Here is a 19181-nt window from a genome sequence, read left to right on the forward strand (position 1 = left end):
CACTAAGCAGTAGAAAAGTGGTGAGCATGGACAGGAAAAGATGTTGAATTTGCCAGGAAACTCAACTAACCAGAAGGGAACTCACTATTCTTGCACATACTCTCCATAAATGTCGTTAAGTTCATGGGTAGGGAGTAGATAGATTCACCTGTGCCCATGGTTAGTCTGGTTTTGTATCACCTCACACGGATGCGCTCAGACATGGCAGCAGCAGGCACCCTTTGGTGCCCTCTGCCCAGAGCCCACCCATTCTGCCGCTCTGTAGAGGCATAAGCAGAACCTTCATTTACTCTCACCTACATGTGGTTATGGAGATATTACAGGTTATCCATTAGTGACCCTGGATGTTAAAAGAAACATGAAAAAAAGGTCCCAAACCACCACCACCAAACAAAACAAACAAAAAATCATAACAAAAAATGCAAGAAATCTAAGAAAGCCGTAGATCAAATTTAACCAAAACTGCTGATAAAAGACTGGCAACCAAGAAAACTGGAAGACTTGTGGATGCAATATTTGACAGATTTGTCTTGCTTGACAGTGGCTAAGAATTTGTTTGTCTGAGTAGGTGATTGTAGAGGAAAAGCTTTATGTTCCTTGATTAGAAACACCTAAGGAAAAAAGTCTGCAAAAGTTTGCTTGTGCAAACACATTGCGTATGCTATTTCTGAAGAATATGTGGATGGGTGTTCAGATGAAAGTATCACTGAAAATTAGAGCAGTGACTGTGAGCAAAATGTACACTGAGACTTCCTCTGTGAAATGACAAGGGGTGGGGTAGGAAGCCCATGTACACACTTTAGAGCAAACAAGTAGGAAATGAGTTTAAATTCTTCTGATATCACACTTCCTAACTTCAAAGTCCATCCTTAGTGTGAAAAATGAGAGTTAAAATTGAAGGGCAACAGCAAAAATACCAGAACTACATCAAATAGGAAAGATTTTCTTGAAAATTTATGGTAAAGGTGATTTTCTGGAGCTTCCTGGTCACCCTCATCTGCTTCGTCACGACTTTCTAAATAGTTCTTTGGGATTATTTCCTTCCCAAACCACCTAAAATCTCTGAAAGTCCCTGTCAGTTGCTAGATGCCAAGTACCAAAACTGCACAGAAGACATTGGTATTTATTCTGTTAGAAGAAATAATTACAGCAACAGTTTCACATTTGAAACACTTAACAAAACAAGCTAGCAAGAACCTCCTGGTTTACTACCTTAATATAATTAGAAAATAAAAATAAGATCAGTTCAAATTCTCTTCTTTCTGCCAAAGTATTTGTATGACTTCATGAAGTCTTCATCTGTACTACTTTGAAAGTTTCTGTTTTGCAGATTATATATAATCAAATCATGAGTTCATATAGAACTACTTGCTAGTTCAATCACTAATTTTCAGTAATGACTCTCCTCCTCAGAAGAGAGTTTGAAATTTTGGGAATCAAAATTCTAAATGGTATTGCTTTGCCTATTTTTACATAAGAGATTGGAAGTAATGGAAAAATAAGATTGCAGTTATTGCAGGGTTTCCATCTTCAAATAGTGCAGGCATCTATTAGTCAGAGGTGTGAAAATCATTTTAAGATTTAAGATCTTAGCTTCAGTCATGAAGTCAGTGCAGCACCTTACATATTTTAAGCTTAGTTAATTGCGTGCTTAAGTCTACCACCTTCTAAGGTATCACATGCAGGGAAATATAAAAAATAAAAAAAATAAATCACATACCTTTGTTTAGGAGGTATCTGGGTCTTTTTGGACAAATATTACTGGAGCCAGTTAATTTTCCTAACCTAAATATTTGGTGATTCATGTAAGGAAAGCTGTTGACCCAAATCCTGAAAATAATTCTGCATGCCTGTAAAGAAAAAAAAAACCAAAGCCACCCCAACTTTAGACATGCTCTTAGAGAAATGCATATATCTTTGATTCTCTCTAAAAGCACTGTAGGTATCATGAATGTGCTTCTGTTCTATATTTATTACAGGGTGTTGATGGATACACTTGCAGAGATACATGCCTCATATTTACTACCGAGACCTAAACATTTTTAGTTTTGCCTAGTCCTTGAAATTAAAACCTTTAAGCATCATGGAAGTGCAAAAAACATTGTAATATATACTTAAGAAAATCTGCTTTAAGTCACCAAGTCTTTTAAAGCCTCAATGCTTAAAACTCTTGCTTTTTTAGGTATTGGTGACATTACGATCAGTACTTCAAATTTCAAGCATTCAGAAACCTCTGGCAAGAGAAGAAAATGTACTGTGAAGGAAAATCTGTAATGAAATGAAACCATTTAGGTGGTGGAAAGTGGGGTTCATGAGAGCTCTGGTTTTTTTGGAAGTTCGCTTCACAATTTGTGTTACTTGCCCTGGGTGTTGTTTGGTGCCGTGGTGAGAAAAATGTTAGCCTAGTCTAGCTCAGCAGAAGTAGAACTGCATGGATTAGAAATGGCAGGTATAACAGTTAGGGTTAATGTGACCAGGGTGTTACTCTCCTGAGTAGTAGTAGTTTTTATGGCTAGACAAGTTGTTTCTGTGAAATGCAGAAGGTATTGGCCAGTCTGTTGGGAGTGTTGTGATGCTGTGCTTGTCTTGGGGCTATATAGAGAAGAATCCCTTCCCCTGTTCACCTGATGCTTATGTTTAGTCTGAGAATTAAGGCTGACTTCTCTTCTAGAAATGAAATCCTCACATTGAGCTACTGTATCTATGGCCAGAGAAGTGCAAAATTGCCATATTTCTGATATTGCTTATTTTTTAAAGTATGAGATCTAAATACTTAATGTCATTAGCAGTATCAAGAGGTATGGTCACATATGGCCTCAGCATAAGGACAGATCTACAAATACTACAATTTTAACACTTTTATTCCCCCAAGAGCACAATTTAATGTGTATAAAGTGTTTGCTGCTTCAGTGGCTACTTTTTCTACAATGTGTTGTAGCTGCTGAGGTCAACATGGTCTAAAGGAAAGCTGGTTATTCCCTCTAGGCATGATTTCACACTTTCTTGTTCCTGTAGCCTTACTGACCATTCAGACAATCTGCAGAAGTGATGATTTATAAACAGAGTGGCAGAAGTGGGCATTGAGACCCGGGGAGCACAGGATGTTATTTTTAGACAATATTTACCAGTGAATCAAGATTTTGGTTTTGAGCTGTATGAAGATCTTAATGCTTGTTAAGTTCACCTTGTCTTTCTAGTTATGAAGTGCTCATTAAAGCAGGCTGGGATACTATATCCAGATGATGTAAATTGTTTTAATATAAGTGTTGAAATATGACATTAAAATATTTTAATATTTTAATAAATATATTACAAATTTTGATTTCTTTAAAAGTGAGTGACCACTGGACTTCACATTAAACTGCATATGCTGTGATGAGTTTTTACATCCCATGGCACACTGTTTTTCAAAAGATGCAGCATATGAAACAGATGGCTTGGGAAGACTGTCAAAAAAAACCTGCTGGGCCATTTCTGGTATTACCTTAAAGCAAAAGAGAGGATGAGTAAGTGTGCTGTAATTTTTGGCTTTAACACAGCGTTCAGGAAGCTGAGCTTCTGAAGGCATGCTTACTCAACCACAGTAACACATATAAAAACAGATACCTATTTGAGGGCAATAGAACAATAAAATTATTTGAAATTGTGGGGATGAAAGGAAGAATGGAAAATTGCAGTGGGAAAAGGGAGAAGGGCAGACATTTTTTTCAAGGTGCTTATTGCAGGACTGAGCAACGCAGAAAAACAAATTTAATCAGGACTTTCACAAGACACCTTTAAATGTTTTTGTGTGCAATATAGTGGAAGCTAAGTCCTGCAACCTCGAATTTAATTTTTTTTTTTTTAATTACAATTTCAGAGGTCTCCTTGTGAAAATAACAGTTGTGCCTCCAAGACCTGCTTGGTTATGATTTCAAAATCTCTAAGCATGTTGAATTTTCTAACCAAGGGCAAACAATGTATTTTGTACTAGAGGCATGAAAATCAGACCCTCCTGTATAAATCCGAGTCCACAAGACAGTGTCTTTTTAGGAGCTATTTCATGTACTGGTAATATTATAAATAGTAAGCAATCAAAATTCCTTATATTCTTGTCCACAATAAATTTTTAGAAGTAGTTGGGATTTGGGGTTTTTTTTGATTTTGATTTGGTTATGTTTTTTTTTTAATCTCATTCCTGCAGCTGCATACTGTTTTACTTAACCTTGACTGAGAAGAACTAGATCTAGCATTTCAAGTCAAAATTACTAAAAGTAATAAATATTCAGTAGTATTAGAAAAGCAATTCTGTCTTTGAGTTTACAGTTTACTGAAATTAAGATTTATTTCCAGAAGCTAATATTACTAGGTAACAGTTCAAAATGTGGACATTGTAGCATAAGGAGAATAATTTTCGTTACTGATTGCTGAATTTCTGTTAACTATAAAAATGACCATCTGAAATGATCATTGAAAGCTTCACAGTAATTTTTTGCAACTTATTTTTCTCATTGGTTGTTACTTTCTTCTAAGTATTATCATTACTCAGTTGTCTGATAAAGCTGAAATGTTTAAGTAGCTGTCTCAGCTATATTTTTATTTTTCGGCTCTGGAAAGTTATTGCACATGACTTTGCAATACAGTTATATCAGAGCTTTGGGAGATTAATACCACTAAAATGATGTTATAATGCTTAAGTTTATCTGTTACTTTGACAATCCACCTTTAGCCTATTTTTACTTAGTCTCTTTCTTGGCAATGGGTTTTCATTTTCATGTTTTAGGAAAATCCTATAAATGTTGTTATGTTACTACTTCAAAAAGGGAAAGAAAGGAAGAAACATGTGAAATACTCTTGTATTCATTTTGCTTGTGATTTTGAATAGCTTTCAAATTAGAATGATTTTCCCAGATTTTTATAGGCTTGCCCAATCCAGCTGTATATTTTATATGCTAATTTAAGTTCTATTTTTGTTCCCCTTGGGATTTTGAGTGATTATAATTGTTGCTCTTCAAAAGCCAAACAGATGATGATTGCTGCTTCAGGAATATACCAAAAGAAACCAGCTTTCATTAAACCTGCTCATCCACTTCATAATTATCTCCATTTTTTCTCACTAAGAAGCAGAAAAATGGCAACTACAGTTCATTGAAGCCAGTTCAGTTATTTAAACATCACTTTACTGAGATAACACGAGGTGTTAAAGCAGAGAGGCTTTTCAAACACTAAGATGTAGCCCATACTCTAATAGGGCTGCCAACTGGAGGACCAGACCCTTCATGTCAGCTTGCAATATAGTGCTAGAGGCCACAGACAGCAGAAGTTGCTGTGATCTCTGCTGTGGCTGGGACAATTTCTGGAGGACAAAACATAGGTTTACAAGTGATTTTGCAAGGTATTTTCTGGTCTGTCTGCTCTGCAAGAAATGAGAAGTAAGAGTAAGCAGAAACATGGGAGAGGAAGAAAGGATGTTGGAACAGGCACTGACACAGACAGTAAAGAAGATAATAAATAGGCAAATGACACAAGCTTTGATCATAGGTTCGTTCTTCATGTTGGTCAGCCCTAGTGGCATTTGGAATGAGCTGGGCTAGACCAGAAGGTTTCTCTAGAATTTGTTTCAACAATAAATTTTAGTTTAATTCCAGTTTAAGAACATTCATGGAGAAGTTTTGCGGTGAAGATTAATGCTGCAGAGAAATGAGTCCCCATGAATTGCAGCTAGATGCTGCAATATCTGTCAGTTCATGAGCACTGGCATAAAGAGGGATGAAAAGACTCAGAGGTTTCTCAAGATCTAGAAATACGTAGAAAGTTCTTTAGTTCACATAATTGGTTAAAAACCTCACACATACATATTTTTGCAGGTATCTTTTGATGTTTTCCTTCTCTTACAAATGTAAGTAGTCTTGCGGGACTTTTTTCTACCTGCTCTCTGAAGTTTGATTCCTGCAGTTTACCGGAAGAAGTCTGACCATATGTGTTGCCATTTGTCCTCTGCTGCTTTCTTTATGCAGGCTATCAGGAGCACTGTCTCTATAAATCACAGTTTACCACTCAAGGGGGCCGATATAAAAACAGTTCCCTCATCAGTTTCTTCTTCAAAGACAGAGTGCAGCAGCTGTATTAAAACATGGATCTTCCACCAAAGAAAGCAAGAATCTGGTCTCCCACAGGTCACATTAATGCAAAGGAGATGACCAGGAAAAAGGTAGGAATTCACAAAGGGATGAATTTGGATTTTTATTTCTTAAAATACCTATGTGAGAGCAGAGGTTAAACTCGGCCAACCATCAGAACGTCCTTTCCATCAATTATGGAAGCAAAACTTCTGCCATGGCTTTCTAGCTTATCCAGAATATTACTGAGTTGTGGCTGTAGCAGTGTAAGCTGAGAGAAAAATTGCATGGCCTACAGACTTGAGGGGGGAAAAAAAAGGCCTTTCAAATAGAGCAGAGCTGAAACATCCACTGATTGCAGTTGTGTTGGTACAACATGGGGAGTCACACAGTCACTCTTTTAAACTCACAATGCCTTGTCAGCATCAGCAGCATAATCCACATCTCCTTGAGACCAAAAGGTGGAGGGTGCAATCCCAGAGCACAAGCAGCAGACTGCCAGGAACATGGCTTTCCGTTTCGATTCCCTAACAGCTATATTCAGTATGGCCAGTAGTTTTGGGACACTTTTGCCTCCAGCTAAAGCTTCCCATGTAATCTAGGAGCCGCAACAGCAAGGTCTGCTCTAGAATGATAACCATGCCCCTGTCACGTGCTGACCTGGATTGGGTTTTATAAACCATCATATTCAAACTATGGCTGAGCAATAGCAGAGCTGCATTTCCTTTTGAAAACTGCTTGCAAATGAAAACATTATTTGCTTCCTCCAAAGGTTTGATACTGCATCTACATTTGTCTGCATTTCCATCGTTTAGGGACAAGTTTTGTCCAAAGTGACCTGTGTTTTCCTCCGTTCCTCACGCTCTGTGGCAGGAAGACTCCAGAGGCTGCAGCAGTGCACTTCCTTACACAGCTGATCAGGAAAATAAAATGGTTTGCCAAAAGAGGAACAATGACACTGAGATCAGTGCTATCCATAAGGCAAATAAAGAATAGGTGACTGATCTTAAAAGCAGCTAATGTAAGAGTTTATCCAAGCTATCACCTATTTCTCATTCGTTACCAAGAAATGTTTCATCATGTCACCACTGCCTAAAAGTCAGAGCTCAGCCCAGAACAACAACACGGGTCAGGAAATCTTGAGCTGTGAATCCTGTCTCTATGTTTTAACTTTTTTTGCTTTGCTCTCCATCCTCTCTTGCTTAATATTAATTTATATTAAATCAAACTAAAAGTATATTTAGGACTTAGTTTTTCCATTGCTGGTAATTCAAATTTGTATTTGCAAAATGTCATGCACTTAGTGAGGAAAAGAGCAGGAGGCTGTAGATTGTAGAGAATGTTGTATTAGTTCTTTTTCTAATGGTTTATTAAACAAAACACTTCATGCAGATTCTAAATTTACTACCTTTGCTAAGGTAGCTTAATTGCATATCTACTTCCTAAACTATCCAAGATGTGTTTCTGCACTAGTGAATTTGCAGTGTAACAGTGTGCATTTTGCCATACCACTCTCGGATCAAACACCAAACCCTTTGCAGACCTTTGCATTTTCCCAATGGCAAATGGTACTTCAGAGTCCTCTTTGCAAACTGGCCACACTACATTCTTCTAAGTAGCAAAGTGCTCTTAGACTCTGCAGGTGAAGAAGTATTCAGGCATCTTCTCTTAATACTTGCTTATGTTTCCTTCTTGTTACATTATCATTCAGAGTAAGCATCTTGAGCCAAATTAACGTGGAAGGTATTGAAAGTCTGTGCAAAATAAGCATTGAAAGAAAACTGTTTGAAAGTAGAATATTTCATAATTAATTCAAAAATACAATTTTGTATGTTAGGAGTACTTCGATAGAATGGAAAACAGCCGTAATTTGTATTTGGCTTTCTTTTGATTGGTTTTCAGGTTTTTGTTTTCTTAATGGTAGATACTAGATATTATCCCCACACTGGTGTGATTTCCTTGTTCAATTTAGAACCAAAATTTACAGAATTACAAAACATTCTTACAGAACCAGTAAATGCTAATAAATTAGCTGTGATGTTATAAAGAAATTGTTGAAGATGATGCCTCAGTACTTAATGGCTATGAATATAAATTCACTGAATATGTTGAGAAGGAAGGTTTATTTTAAAAATATGGTATCTTTATTCACAAGTCTTTTTTGCAGAGTTCTACGAATTGAAAAAAACCAAACCAACAGAAAATGAAAGTCTGCTATAAATAATAACAATGAAACCAAAGAAAGAAAGAAAGAAAGAAGAAAGGCTTAACTAAAAATTCTTGGCATAATAGGAGTTAAACAATGTAAGACTAGAAAGAATTCTTCTTTCCTCTGTAACCTAAAGGCAGCATAGTAAGAATAAAAGAGATGTTCCACGGTATATAATGTCAGAATAATTAATGAAAATATCCGTTGCTACTCAAACAATTTAAAAACATCTTTATTACATTTTACATTAAGGCAGTTGGCTTATGATTACTAAAGCGCTTCCTAAAGCAACAATAATATTTATTTCTCATATGAAACTGCAAAATTAAGAAGGTGGTACATTTGATGTACATTGCCACTCCATTTGAGAACAGCTCTTAACATACAGTACAAAAACTAAATCAGGTAAAGTGATACATGTATAAGATATACTTCTATTGTTAAGCAGTAAAAGTTCTTTGCTGTTAAATAGATGAGAATTGTTCTACACATTTGACTTCACATGCTATAAATATTTCCATTCATCTCAGTAAGATTACCATAACAAGGAGAGCAAACTATGTGTTGAAGTTTCCACAGCGTTACGGCTCTACATCACTACTCCTAAGTCGTACCCAAATGGAAATGAAAAAAGCCGTTTTCCACAACAGCAGCAAAACTTAAAAGGCGAGAAAGAACACATTTTGTCCACTCATCTGGTCTGTAGAAACATTTTCTGGAGTTGTAACTTTGTTTCTAAAGAAAAATAAAAAAGCACAAAAATTCTGTAGTTAACTTTTCTTTCTGTCCAAAAGCATTTTGACTAATCAAGACAATACTGGGGTATGGCTGAATCAGCACTTTACAATCAGAGCTGGGAGAAGCAACAATTAAATGAAGACTAAACCCAGCTCTGTCATTTTAATAACCTTTTTTCTCTTTGTGTCAATCTTATCAAAAACGAGGAAAGACATAGTCTTGTGGATTGAAGAGAGATGTTAGAGGTGATGTCTCCAAACAGCAGATCCTGATCAATTATTCTTAATGTGCTGTGGAGATGCAAGAAGAGCATCCCTCCTGATGGAGTTCTAAGGGAAAATAAGTTCTAAGGGAGTTAAGTTCTAAGGGAAAATACTGGTTTTGGAGAGTGAAAAGGATCTGTTCTGAATTCATTTGGTACTTCCCCACCTCCTGTCCCAAGCTGAACTGGGGTAGTGGTTCTCTCTTTTTTAATTTTCTTTGTGTGTCCTTACATATCCAGAGTCTCTGTTTCTTCCTTTCTTGTGTATTAAAAAGGCAGTTTTTCCCAATTCAAATAACTGCAGCCTAAAATACTTTCTTCACCTCTCTTCTTTTCTTATTTTTTAATACCTCAGTTTTCTCTCAGTAGAGATGAAATTGCATGACCTCACACTACTGTTGCTTGTTTTCTACCCACACCTTCCAGGCACTGGGTGATGCAGCATTGCCACAACTTAGCACCAATTTATGGCAAACTAGGCAGTGATGCTGTAGAATAGGCTCTAATGAGAAACTTTTTTTTTGCTGAAGTCTTTACTAGCCTTTTTGTCCCATGTTGCGGAAGTGGGCAGTACTTTAGTAAACCATCTTCATCAAAGTATGCAATTAAATATTGGTTTTCTTAAGATATGTACACACTATGTATTTTAACATTTACTATATAGAAACTATGGAGATTCTACACAGGTACAAGCTGTAAATAGTTGATCCCTATATCTCAGTATTCCATGGAAAATGTAATTATTCCAAGCAGAAAAGACTGCAGAATGACTGACTGAACATCGCATTACACAGTATATTTGCATGGCCCACAATGCTAATTTGCGTAGTTACTGAAAAGAACTTATGTAGTTAAGTGGGCTTTTTGGACCTCAAACACCCAGTCAAACTAGAAAAAATACAAAAAAATATTACTCTATTTGAGCATGCTAAAGAAACAGGCAGGATCTCAATACATAAAAGAAAGACTGGGAGAACTAATAAGATCTATTTGCAGGCAAATGAATACCACATATCGACTGTCATAAAGTGAAAAGATGGCTGTATGTTTCACAATTAAGTTATTTTATTCTGGCTCTGAATGCTCATTGACAGTTACAGGGATGCTTTATAAGGATTAAGGAGGAACTGTAGCAAAAAATATTAAATAATTGGAGTGTAACTTGATATTTACCTTTTGTCATAATATAGCAGCTAGGAGCACTGATTATGTGGTAGGTAGAATAAATACATCTGGCATAAATCTTGTCAGTTTCAAGATTTGCCATGCAGGGGAAAAGAGGAAAAAGGCAGTGGATGGAAAGGCTAAGTAAGCCTTTTTACAGGATTTTTAATAATTGTGGCTTAATTGCATTATTGCATTTGTTGCTTACATCCTCTTTCATGCATATTAGAAATGTTGATCTCATATCTTTGGGAAGAGCAGTATGTTTCCAGAATCAAAAAGCAATATCCAGTCATCCTGTATTGCTAATTTTCCTTTTTCTCCCTGTCACCACATTAACAAAAGAAAACAAAAAAAAAACAACAAAAAAAAGGAATGAAAAAAAAAAGCAAGAACAGAAAAAGGAAAACCAGAAAAAAATTAAGTTCCATGTGGTTAAAGGTAAGTTGAAGGAGGCAGGCAAGTCTTATGTTTGCAAAGCAAATTTGAGTAGCAAAAGAGATACTTTACAGCTTCTTCACCCATGACATGACTATTTTCAGTTTTATGTTAAATATCACATGATATAATCAGCTTTAAGTCTCACAATGTATCTTCCATTCCCTGTAAAGGATGAAGAAAATAACATGGACATGATTGGGAACATACTGTGGAAATCACAGTATCATGAAAATACTGTTCAAAACCAGTTCCCATCATTAGGAACAATTTGTAAACGATGAAAATTTAATCCTGGTCCTTAATCCCACATGTTTCAGTATTTTGCTATTTGAAGGTAAAAAAGCAGATTCTTCATTGTAGTTTCACATTCTACAGATTACAGGTGAGTCTTTAGCATGGTTGATCATGTCTGATAATGATGTCTAAAGTGTAGAAACTTTTGCATCTTGTGGAGGAGGAATTTGGTGGGCGTGTGCATTTGCGTGTCTGATGCAGGTTTTTTGTTGTCCACAGTTATCATTAGTAAGTTAATATTTCACCATTTTAAGTTCCCAAATGGGAATTATGAAAGGATGCATGATTTTTCAGAATTCAGATTGTCTGTAGCTAGCTTAATTCTGGATTTCCATGTCTCATGTGGACCAAATAGAAGCAAGCTGAAAATCAACAGCCAAATGCTGAAAGGCACTTTGAAGTTAGAGGTCTGGAAGATCAAAACCAAAACCAAACCAACAATCAGTCTTTGAATTCATCTGGAAAAAATGCTAGAATGCAAATAGCTTTGCTCATCAGACTTGTATTTGCTTGGTTTCAGTGCTTACTGACAAAAGCAGAGAACTTGTCTAGTACTTTGCAGGTTTTTTAGCCTATCAGGTACTATTTCTGTCTTGGTGTGGTTTTTTGGTTGTTGGGGGTTTTTTTTGTTTGTTTGGTTGGTTGGCTTTGTCTTGGTGTTTTATGTGATTTTTTTTCTCAGACATTCAACTGATTTTAAAAGACAGAAAGGGAAAAAAACATGTAGAACTGTAGTCATTTTGGTGGTGGGAAATTATATATGATTGATACAAAAATCTTAATCTCTGAGGGAAAATAAACTTTATATCTAACTTTGAAACTCAGCAACTTGCTTGAGTAATGTGATCCAGTACTTAACTACTCTTAAATAATGTTTTTTTCCAATTGCTGAACTAGATTTCATGTGTTGTGAATTAAGCCATGTTCTTTTTTTTTTTTTTTTATTTACACATGAATACTTGATAATAATCTGCCAGTAGTGATTGGCATCTAAAAGCGTGTGCCTGTATTTGTTGTTCAAGTTTCTGTTTCTAAACAGTTTCTCTCTTAAATTATATTCAAGTTTTCTAAAATATTCACTTTTAAACACCATTTTACGGGCTTTCTCCAGTTTTTCTTAAAATAAGGGAAGACTGGATGCAGTGTTCTATTTTCAGATCATCAGTGTCAAATAAGAAATGTATGCATGTATGTCTTTTTAAATCACACTCTTGTTTGTACACCTCAGAGTGAAATCTCTCTTTCTTGCCAAATACAATGACCAAATACAAAGAAGAACTTTCAGGAGAGTGAAAGTCCACAACATCATAAGAATCATTTCCTGTAATTTTATCACAAGCTTTGTTCCACTAAGTCATATGACAGTGCAGTATGTTACTATTAGTTTGAATAACCTTTTAGGTATTTGCAGCTACATGATCATTTATGATTTGGATTTGCTGATGACTCATCTCCAGCAGAATCAAAGTAGTACAGAGCTATGCATAGTACTTCTGATGCAAAAACTGAGTTGTATAAGCAGAAGAAACAAAAGCTCCAGCATTTAAAGACAAGAAAACTAGGTCAGCACCAGTGAAAGACCATTATGTCATCCACAAGTGAGTAATTTTGGCATAAAAAAGAATAAAAAGTAGTTATTTAGATACTTTTAAGCTTGATAGTTCAAAGAAAGATCTTGATGATGATGAAGCAAGTAAGATGAGGGAAGTGCTTTTTGGAAGTGAGATTTTTCATATCTAGTAATTGCAAGAAATAATTGGCAAATTCTAATTCTACGTGTTTTGAATATTAAGCCACTTTTTTATAAACAAATTGTAACGTAACATATAAAGGTAAAAGAAAAGTGTGAAGTACTATGTAAGGTTATGTGGCAAGCATGGAGTACACATGAAAAAAGAGGTAACTGCCTTTAACATAATGCTATGAAAAAAGCATTTTCACTATCCCATCTCAAGACTATGTAGACAGTTGTCCACTCCCCATATTTGAGCAGTCATAGCAGATGTGTGTTAAAAAAAAGATGAACTTTATTTGGAGAAGGAGGAAGATAAACTAGTTTCATACACCTTCTGAAATCCTGCCCTTATTGTTAGTGCAGAACTCAATGTATACCTCTACTGAATCATAATTTCCAGCTGGAGTCATATTATCTTAATTGAATAAAACAAAAAACTCAAGTTGATACTTCAAATTATGTGGAATGTATTTAAGTACTTGCTCTACAAAGTCAAAAAAATTCCGTCTCTTACCTATGTGGTCTGATTATCTGAAAATGATCTAATTACATACTATACAAACACTTTGGAATTTACAAGGACTTTTTCAGTAAAATAATGGTAGCAACAGGTACTATATTGCTTCGCTGTGCTGTCAGCAGGAAATATGCTGGCATACTAAAAAAGCTATCTTTGAGTAATACGTGCTTTCCACCTCAACAAATGAAAACAGACACAGGCTGAAGAAAAAAAATAAAATCCATCATGTAAGTCAATATTCCTGCAGCTTTAATACCATGAGAGGATATGCTCATTACAGTTACTTTATAACCATACATCTTTTTCTTGGAGAAACATATGGTTATGGTGGAAGTCCAGTCTAACTGAATTGACAGTATTTGGGATGATTCACTGGAGAACTTAAAAGGGACTTGTTATTTTTGGATAAAAAGCAGCATTAAAAATATTGATTGCATTCTTGCGTTTCATTGTCTCTTTTACACAAGGTTATTTCTCCTCACATCTACACAGTGTTTTGCTGGCAAGGGTATCAATCACTTCAGAGTGTGTTTACGTATTCCCCACAAGTTAGAAGGGGCAAGGGCAAATTGTTATAGTTGAGTGCTCTGGCTTCTGAATTTTATCAGAACGACCTGCCTACTTGTGAACTCTGAAATGCAGCTGAAAAACTTAAGTGTTTTTCTGATGCAGGGACAGCCACTTGGCAGCAATTCGTGTGTGCTAAAACTGCACAATAGACCTAAGTTGCTGAACAAGTTTGACCTTATCCACATCTGCCTTACGCTCTCTCACATCACACTCTGGTTTTGCTCTCTGCCACATCATTAGAAAAGCCCCGAGATCTCAGGGACAAGCAAAAAGGTGTATCTGGCAAAGTGCATTTGCCAAAGGTGCTTCCCTTCTCCCCTGATTCTGCCTTTCCTCTTGGCTCTGACAAAGCTTGCTGTCTTAAAATATGAAATAAATTACTCATCTTCTGGGTCCTTGTTACTTCTTTCTTGCTAGCTCCTGGTGTCAGGTATGTTTAAGTGACAGGCTAAGGCCAAGTATATGTGGGTTAGATTATCACAGGATAGAACTAGTCTCGCCTCTCTGCCCTCCATTTAACAAGTCTGAGCAGTAAGTCTGTAGGTTTCTGTTCAGGTTCAAGTTTCTTTTGGCTTAAGTACCTTGTCTTCTGTTAAGAAATAGTTAATCTTGTCTTAATTTATTATTTGAAGAAGACGGAAAGATAGCCTTAGTGGCCAAAATTAGATAACTTAATGGCTTACAAGCCTATACAGTTACTCTGGCTCTTCAAGAAGCAATCGCAAGGAATTAAGTGCATGTGGCAAACCCTTCTTTAGAAAATAATGCTCTGTGACCTTAGGTTATATGCTCCAATTATATTCCTTTTAATTGCATTTTCTACAAAGCTTTCTTCAAAAAAACACAGATCAAAGGTAAGCTGAACTCAGTCTAAAGTAAGTATTTCTGCTGGAAAAAGGTGGAGCTGTAGTATTTGAATCTGATGCCATTAGTCAAACTAAAAACACAGTTTGAAACAGGATTTTTTTTCTCCTACGAAATATATTAATGCGTGTACCATGGCTCATACTTTTTCAGGTAAATAATTCCAAAGGTCATTACAGATCCTTTTCATAGCAGCAATCAGTTTTTGTTTAGCTGTGCTCACAAACACATACTTGTATTATCTGCAGCAGAATTGAGCTTGTGTGCTTTAATGTGAGCTTGACTGTTGTTTATTAAAAATCACAGTGCAGTTCCTTCTCCTGCAGAGGAAATGGAGAATTGAAAATAAGCCACTGCAGTTTCAAAGTGAAAGTGTTTTGTCCTTTGTAAAGAGCTTGACAGCCAAATGGATGGTTTGTTCCAGGATTCAAAGATCTGTCACAACAGCAAAACAGACAAGGAACCTGTACCCCAGTTCAGGTACTGCTGGGACAGCGATTTGGAATGGGGATGTTAAGGCGTTTTTATTAAAGCAGCATCTAGTAAGAGAAACCTATTTCTCTTTGCTGAAAATATCCTAATGACAGTTTACTTCACTGGATTATCAGCAACATGCTGGCTGCTATGCCACCTGAATTTCAATTTCTTAATTTACAGCACAGATAGAATAGAGCTCTATCTCTGCTGCTCTCTATACTGGGCTGGTCTTATCAAGCGTGAAGTTTGGCGCATTGCAAAGCTATTCAAGTCATTATCTGTTGAGGACCTCTTGAGCCATCTCTATCTCTGCAGTGTGCTGATAAGACAGCTGTTTCTGTAGCTGCAGTGTCTCTCTGGGCCTCGGTCTTCTTTCCGTGCAAACTACAGCTTTGTTACTGTGCCCTGATGCTGTCACTTTCTCTGTTGTGCAATAATTTGATCCAGACACTAAAAGAGGTTGATGGCAGCAACTGACTGGCAGGTGACACAGTCTTATATTACAATTAATGTGTGTTTCACACCACTGGAAATACAAATCCTCAATAAAAGTAGTTACTTCAGCTGTGATGCAGCAGCAATCTGTCTTTTCCTGGTCGCAGTAGGAAAAAAGCAAAGATATAATAGTTTATATAAATAGATGACTTCTTTCAGGTATTAAATTTTTCCAGATGAAGGTTCCACGGTCGTCTGTAGAAAATCTGAGCAGTTGTGGCTGTGGTTACCTTGTGTGGAGATATGTTTTTAGTCTCAATTGAAAAAAAAAGTGAAACACCCCCCTTTCCTTTCCCCACCCAAATGCTAACCTATTTTTGAAAATAGTTTTTATTAATATTCAGACATTGCTGTGTAATAGAATAGAAAATGATACAGTAGTCTCAGGTGAAGTGTTCATACTACTCTAGTTTTGTTCAATGTCTGTATCTTATGACAGAGAGAGGCTCAGAGAAGAAGTAAATAAAACAATCCCACACCCATACTGAAGGCCATGCAGGTATGTTTTGTCCCGGGAAGTGTGTGTCTCAAGACCTGTTCTGAAGCCCTCATACCTGTTACCGTTTGTTTGTGAAAGTAATGGGAACAAATGTAAGTTAGCACTGGGAAAAGAACACGTAGAGTCCCGGGGGTGCAGTAACACGCACGCACAACACACACACGCATCCCTATGACGGCATCCGAACGCCGCGAGTCAAGAACCTTCAAGACATTCCCCTTACCCGGGAGCGGCCCTTCCGCAGCCGCGGCGGGGCCGCGCCGCTGTCCGTGGTGCTGAGGCGGAGACCGCGCGGCTCGCTCCCGGGCCAGCCCCTCCCGTGGGCTGCAGGCGCTTCTTCGCTTGCTTGATTTCTTAATTTTTTCCCTTTCACTACCAAAAAAAAAAAAAAAAAATCCCCTCTGTGCTAATTTTCCTTCCAGCGCGTTGCAATTGCTGCTTTTGCTGCAATTGCTGCTTTTACAGGCATTCGCAGGTGATCACTCAGCCCCGGCCAGAGGATGCAAGAGGGTTCAGCACGCCCGAACAACCAGTGCCCTTCCCTCCTGCTACAGCTTTCCATATCCAACGCTTATTTAATAACCCATACACGTTTTAGCTAAAGGCTATGTCCAGACAGCCAGCTACTGCTAATCACAAAGACTTATTTTCAGACTTACTACCTAAGCAAAGAACTTCACAGGAAAGCATCTTTTCCAGGGAGAACGGAGAATTTAGCTTTCCTTCTTCTGCCGTTGCTGGAATCAAGGGCCTCTGAATACACATCAGAGATGAGAAGGGCCGATGACAAGGCAATTTGCTAAAACAGCTATTTTCTACCTAATTTCACTTTAGCACTGTGTACTGACAAACATGGCAGATGTGAGTACATTATTGGTAGAGATATTAAGCCTCGAAAGCAATGCATAAAGTTTGGATTTTGTCTCTAAAAGCTGGTCACTAATTATAGCTGGAAGATTGTTCCTTTTAGTTGGGGAGTGGTGGAGGGAAGATGGAATCAGGAGTCCTGAATATCAGACCTGGGAAGCTGCTGAGAGCAGAGTCCTTTAATTTCCTAAAAGTTCAGAAAGACATGCTTCTGGTTTCTAACAGCATACATTTTGGCATCCACTTTAAACAGAATTCCTTTACTTATAAAAACAGCTATGTACTTACACTGTTTTAAAATTGGGGGGGAGGGGAAGGGCCTGACATATTTGGGGATGTTGAGTGAATGCATCAAACTGCTTAACAAATCATCTAAATAACTTTTTTTGTTTTCTTCCTTTTTCCCTTTTCATACATTGATGATGTTCTTCTAAGGAACACTTTTTTGCTTAAACACATGAAGCAAGAAAGTAATGAGCAACTACATCTGGTAATTCTGAAGACAGCAACATAGTGCACAGTTTTTATAAATGCTTTCTACTTGGTAGAACAAATAATTTTTTTTTTTTCAGAGATATATAGATATATATTTATATGACTTGTTGATAAATGCTCCTATAGCATAAAGAACTTGAGCAGATTGATTTTGGTATCATTAGGAGACTTTCAGAAGCAGTTTTTCTCTATCAAAGGGTAAATTTTGCCATAATTAAACAAGTGTGAGCCTCAGACATAAGCTGAAAAACAGTGTAGACCTTTTTGAATACTTACACTGCTAAGAGCACAATTTACACATGCATCCACAAACTGTGTGAATAGACATGACTTCATGTAGGACTTCTGTATAAACAGCTTTGAGAAAGTAGCCACCCCCACCCTCGTTCTTTACTCAGTCCTTAAAGCCAGTAGTTTGGTACTTGTTCCACCAGGGAGTTATTCACCTTTTCGGAATGCTGCTGATTTAAAACATTGATACATTGTTAATGACCAGATTGTGTGTTCTAGAAAAACATCAGATCCATTAAGCATAGAACTAATTATGTAAAATGTAAAATCAGTCCTTGTATAACTCTCAGTTGTTGTCACAGTGGTAGGATAGGGAGATCATACGTAGCAGATGATACACGATTCATTGTATTAATCATTTATAAACACGCAGGGACACTCTCATTGAAACACTATGTCTCTATTCGAAATCACATGTCTCTATTTTTGTGCCTTGCTACTCGCAAATGCCAGAATATTCTAAATAAGCATTTGCTTTCTGCAGGGTGTAAGTGCTTTGCTATTGGAAATACATGACACACACTTGTGAGAAGTGTGAGAAAAGACAGAAGAAAAGCCACATCTAGGAAGCACTTCTGATTCTGAAAAGAAGTGATCAAGTGCAGTGAAGGTCAAACAGTATACATAGTAAAAGGCGTGCTTCGGAATACCATGCAGAATTGTTTCTTCTGTACACCACTTTTTTTTTCCAAACATTTCTTTGCTCTGAAAGACAGGAATTGACTGCATCATGAATAAAACTTCGTTCGTTCCTTCCTTCCTTCCCTTCCTATCCCTCCATCTCAGAATGTTTGTTAGAAGTACCACTCATTAATATATCCACTTCCAGAAGGGCAAATAGCAAGAGCAGACCGTGCCCGGTAATAACAAACTTGGCACAGGTGCGGCCAGAACTGGGAGGAGCGGGGGTATAAAATAAAAAGGGAAAAAAAAAAAAAAAAAAAAGTAGAAGAGGAAAACCAAAAACCCCAAACAAAACGGAACAGACGGTAATACAAAAAGAAAAAAAAAAGGCAGATTTCTCGGCAGCACTTCTGGCGAAGCAATGGTGGCACAGTGAGCCGGCCGCCCCGGGCGTGCCGTGATGCACCGCCCCGCTCCCACGTGGCTGGCCGAGCAGGCAGCAGCGGCCGCGCCCCCGCGCAGCTGCCCGCGCCACCGG

The sequence above is a fragment of the Corvus kubaryi genome, unplaced genomic scaffold (genome assembly GCF_017639235.1).
Source record: "Corvus kubaryi isolate FWS band 111438036 unplaced genomic scaffold, C.kubaryi_AGA036_p1.0 split3-37296, whole genome shotgun sequence".
In the NCBI taxonomy this organism is placed as follows: Eukaryota; Metazoa; Chordata; class Aves; order Passeriformes; family Corvidae; genus Corvus; species Corvus kubaryi.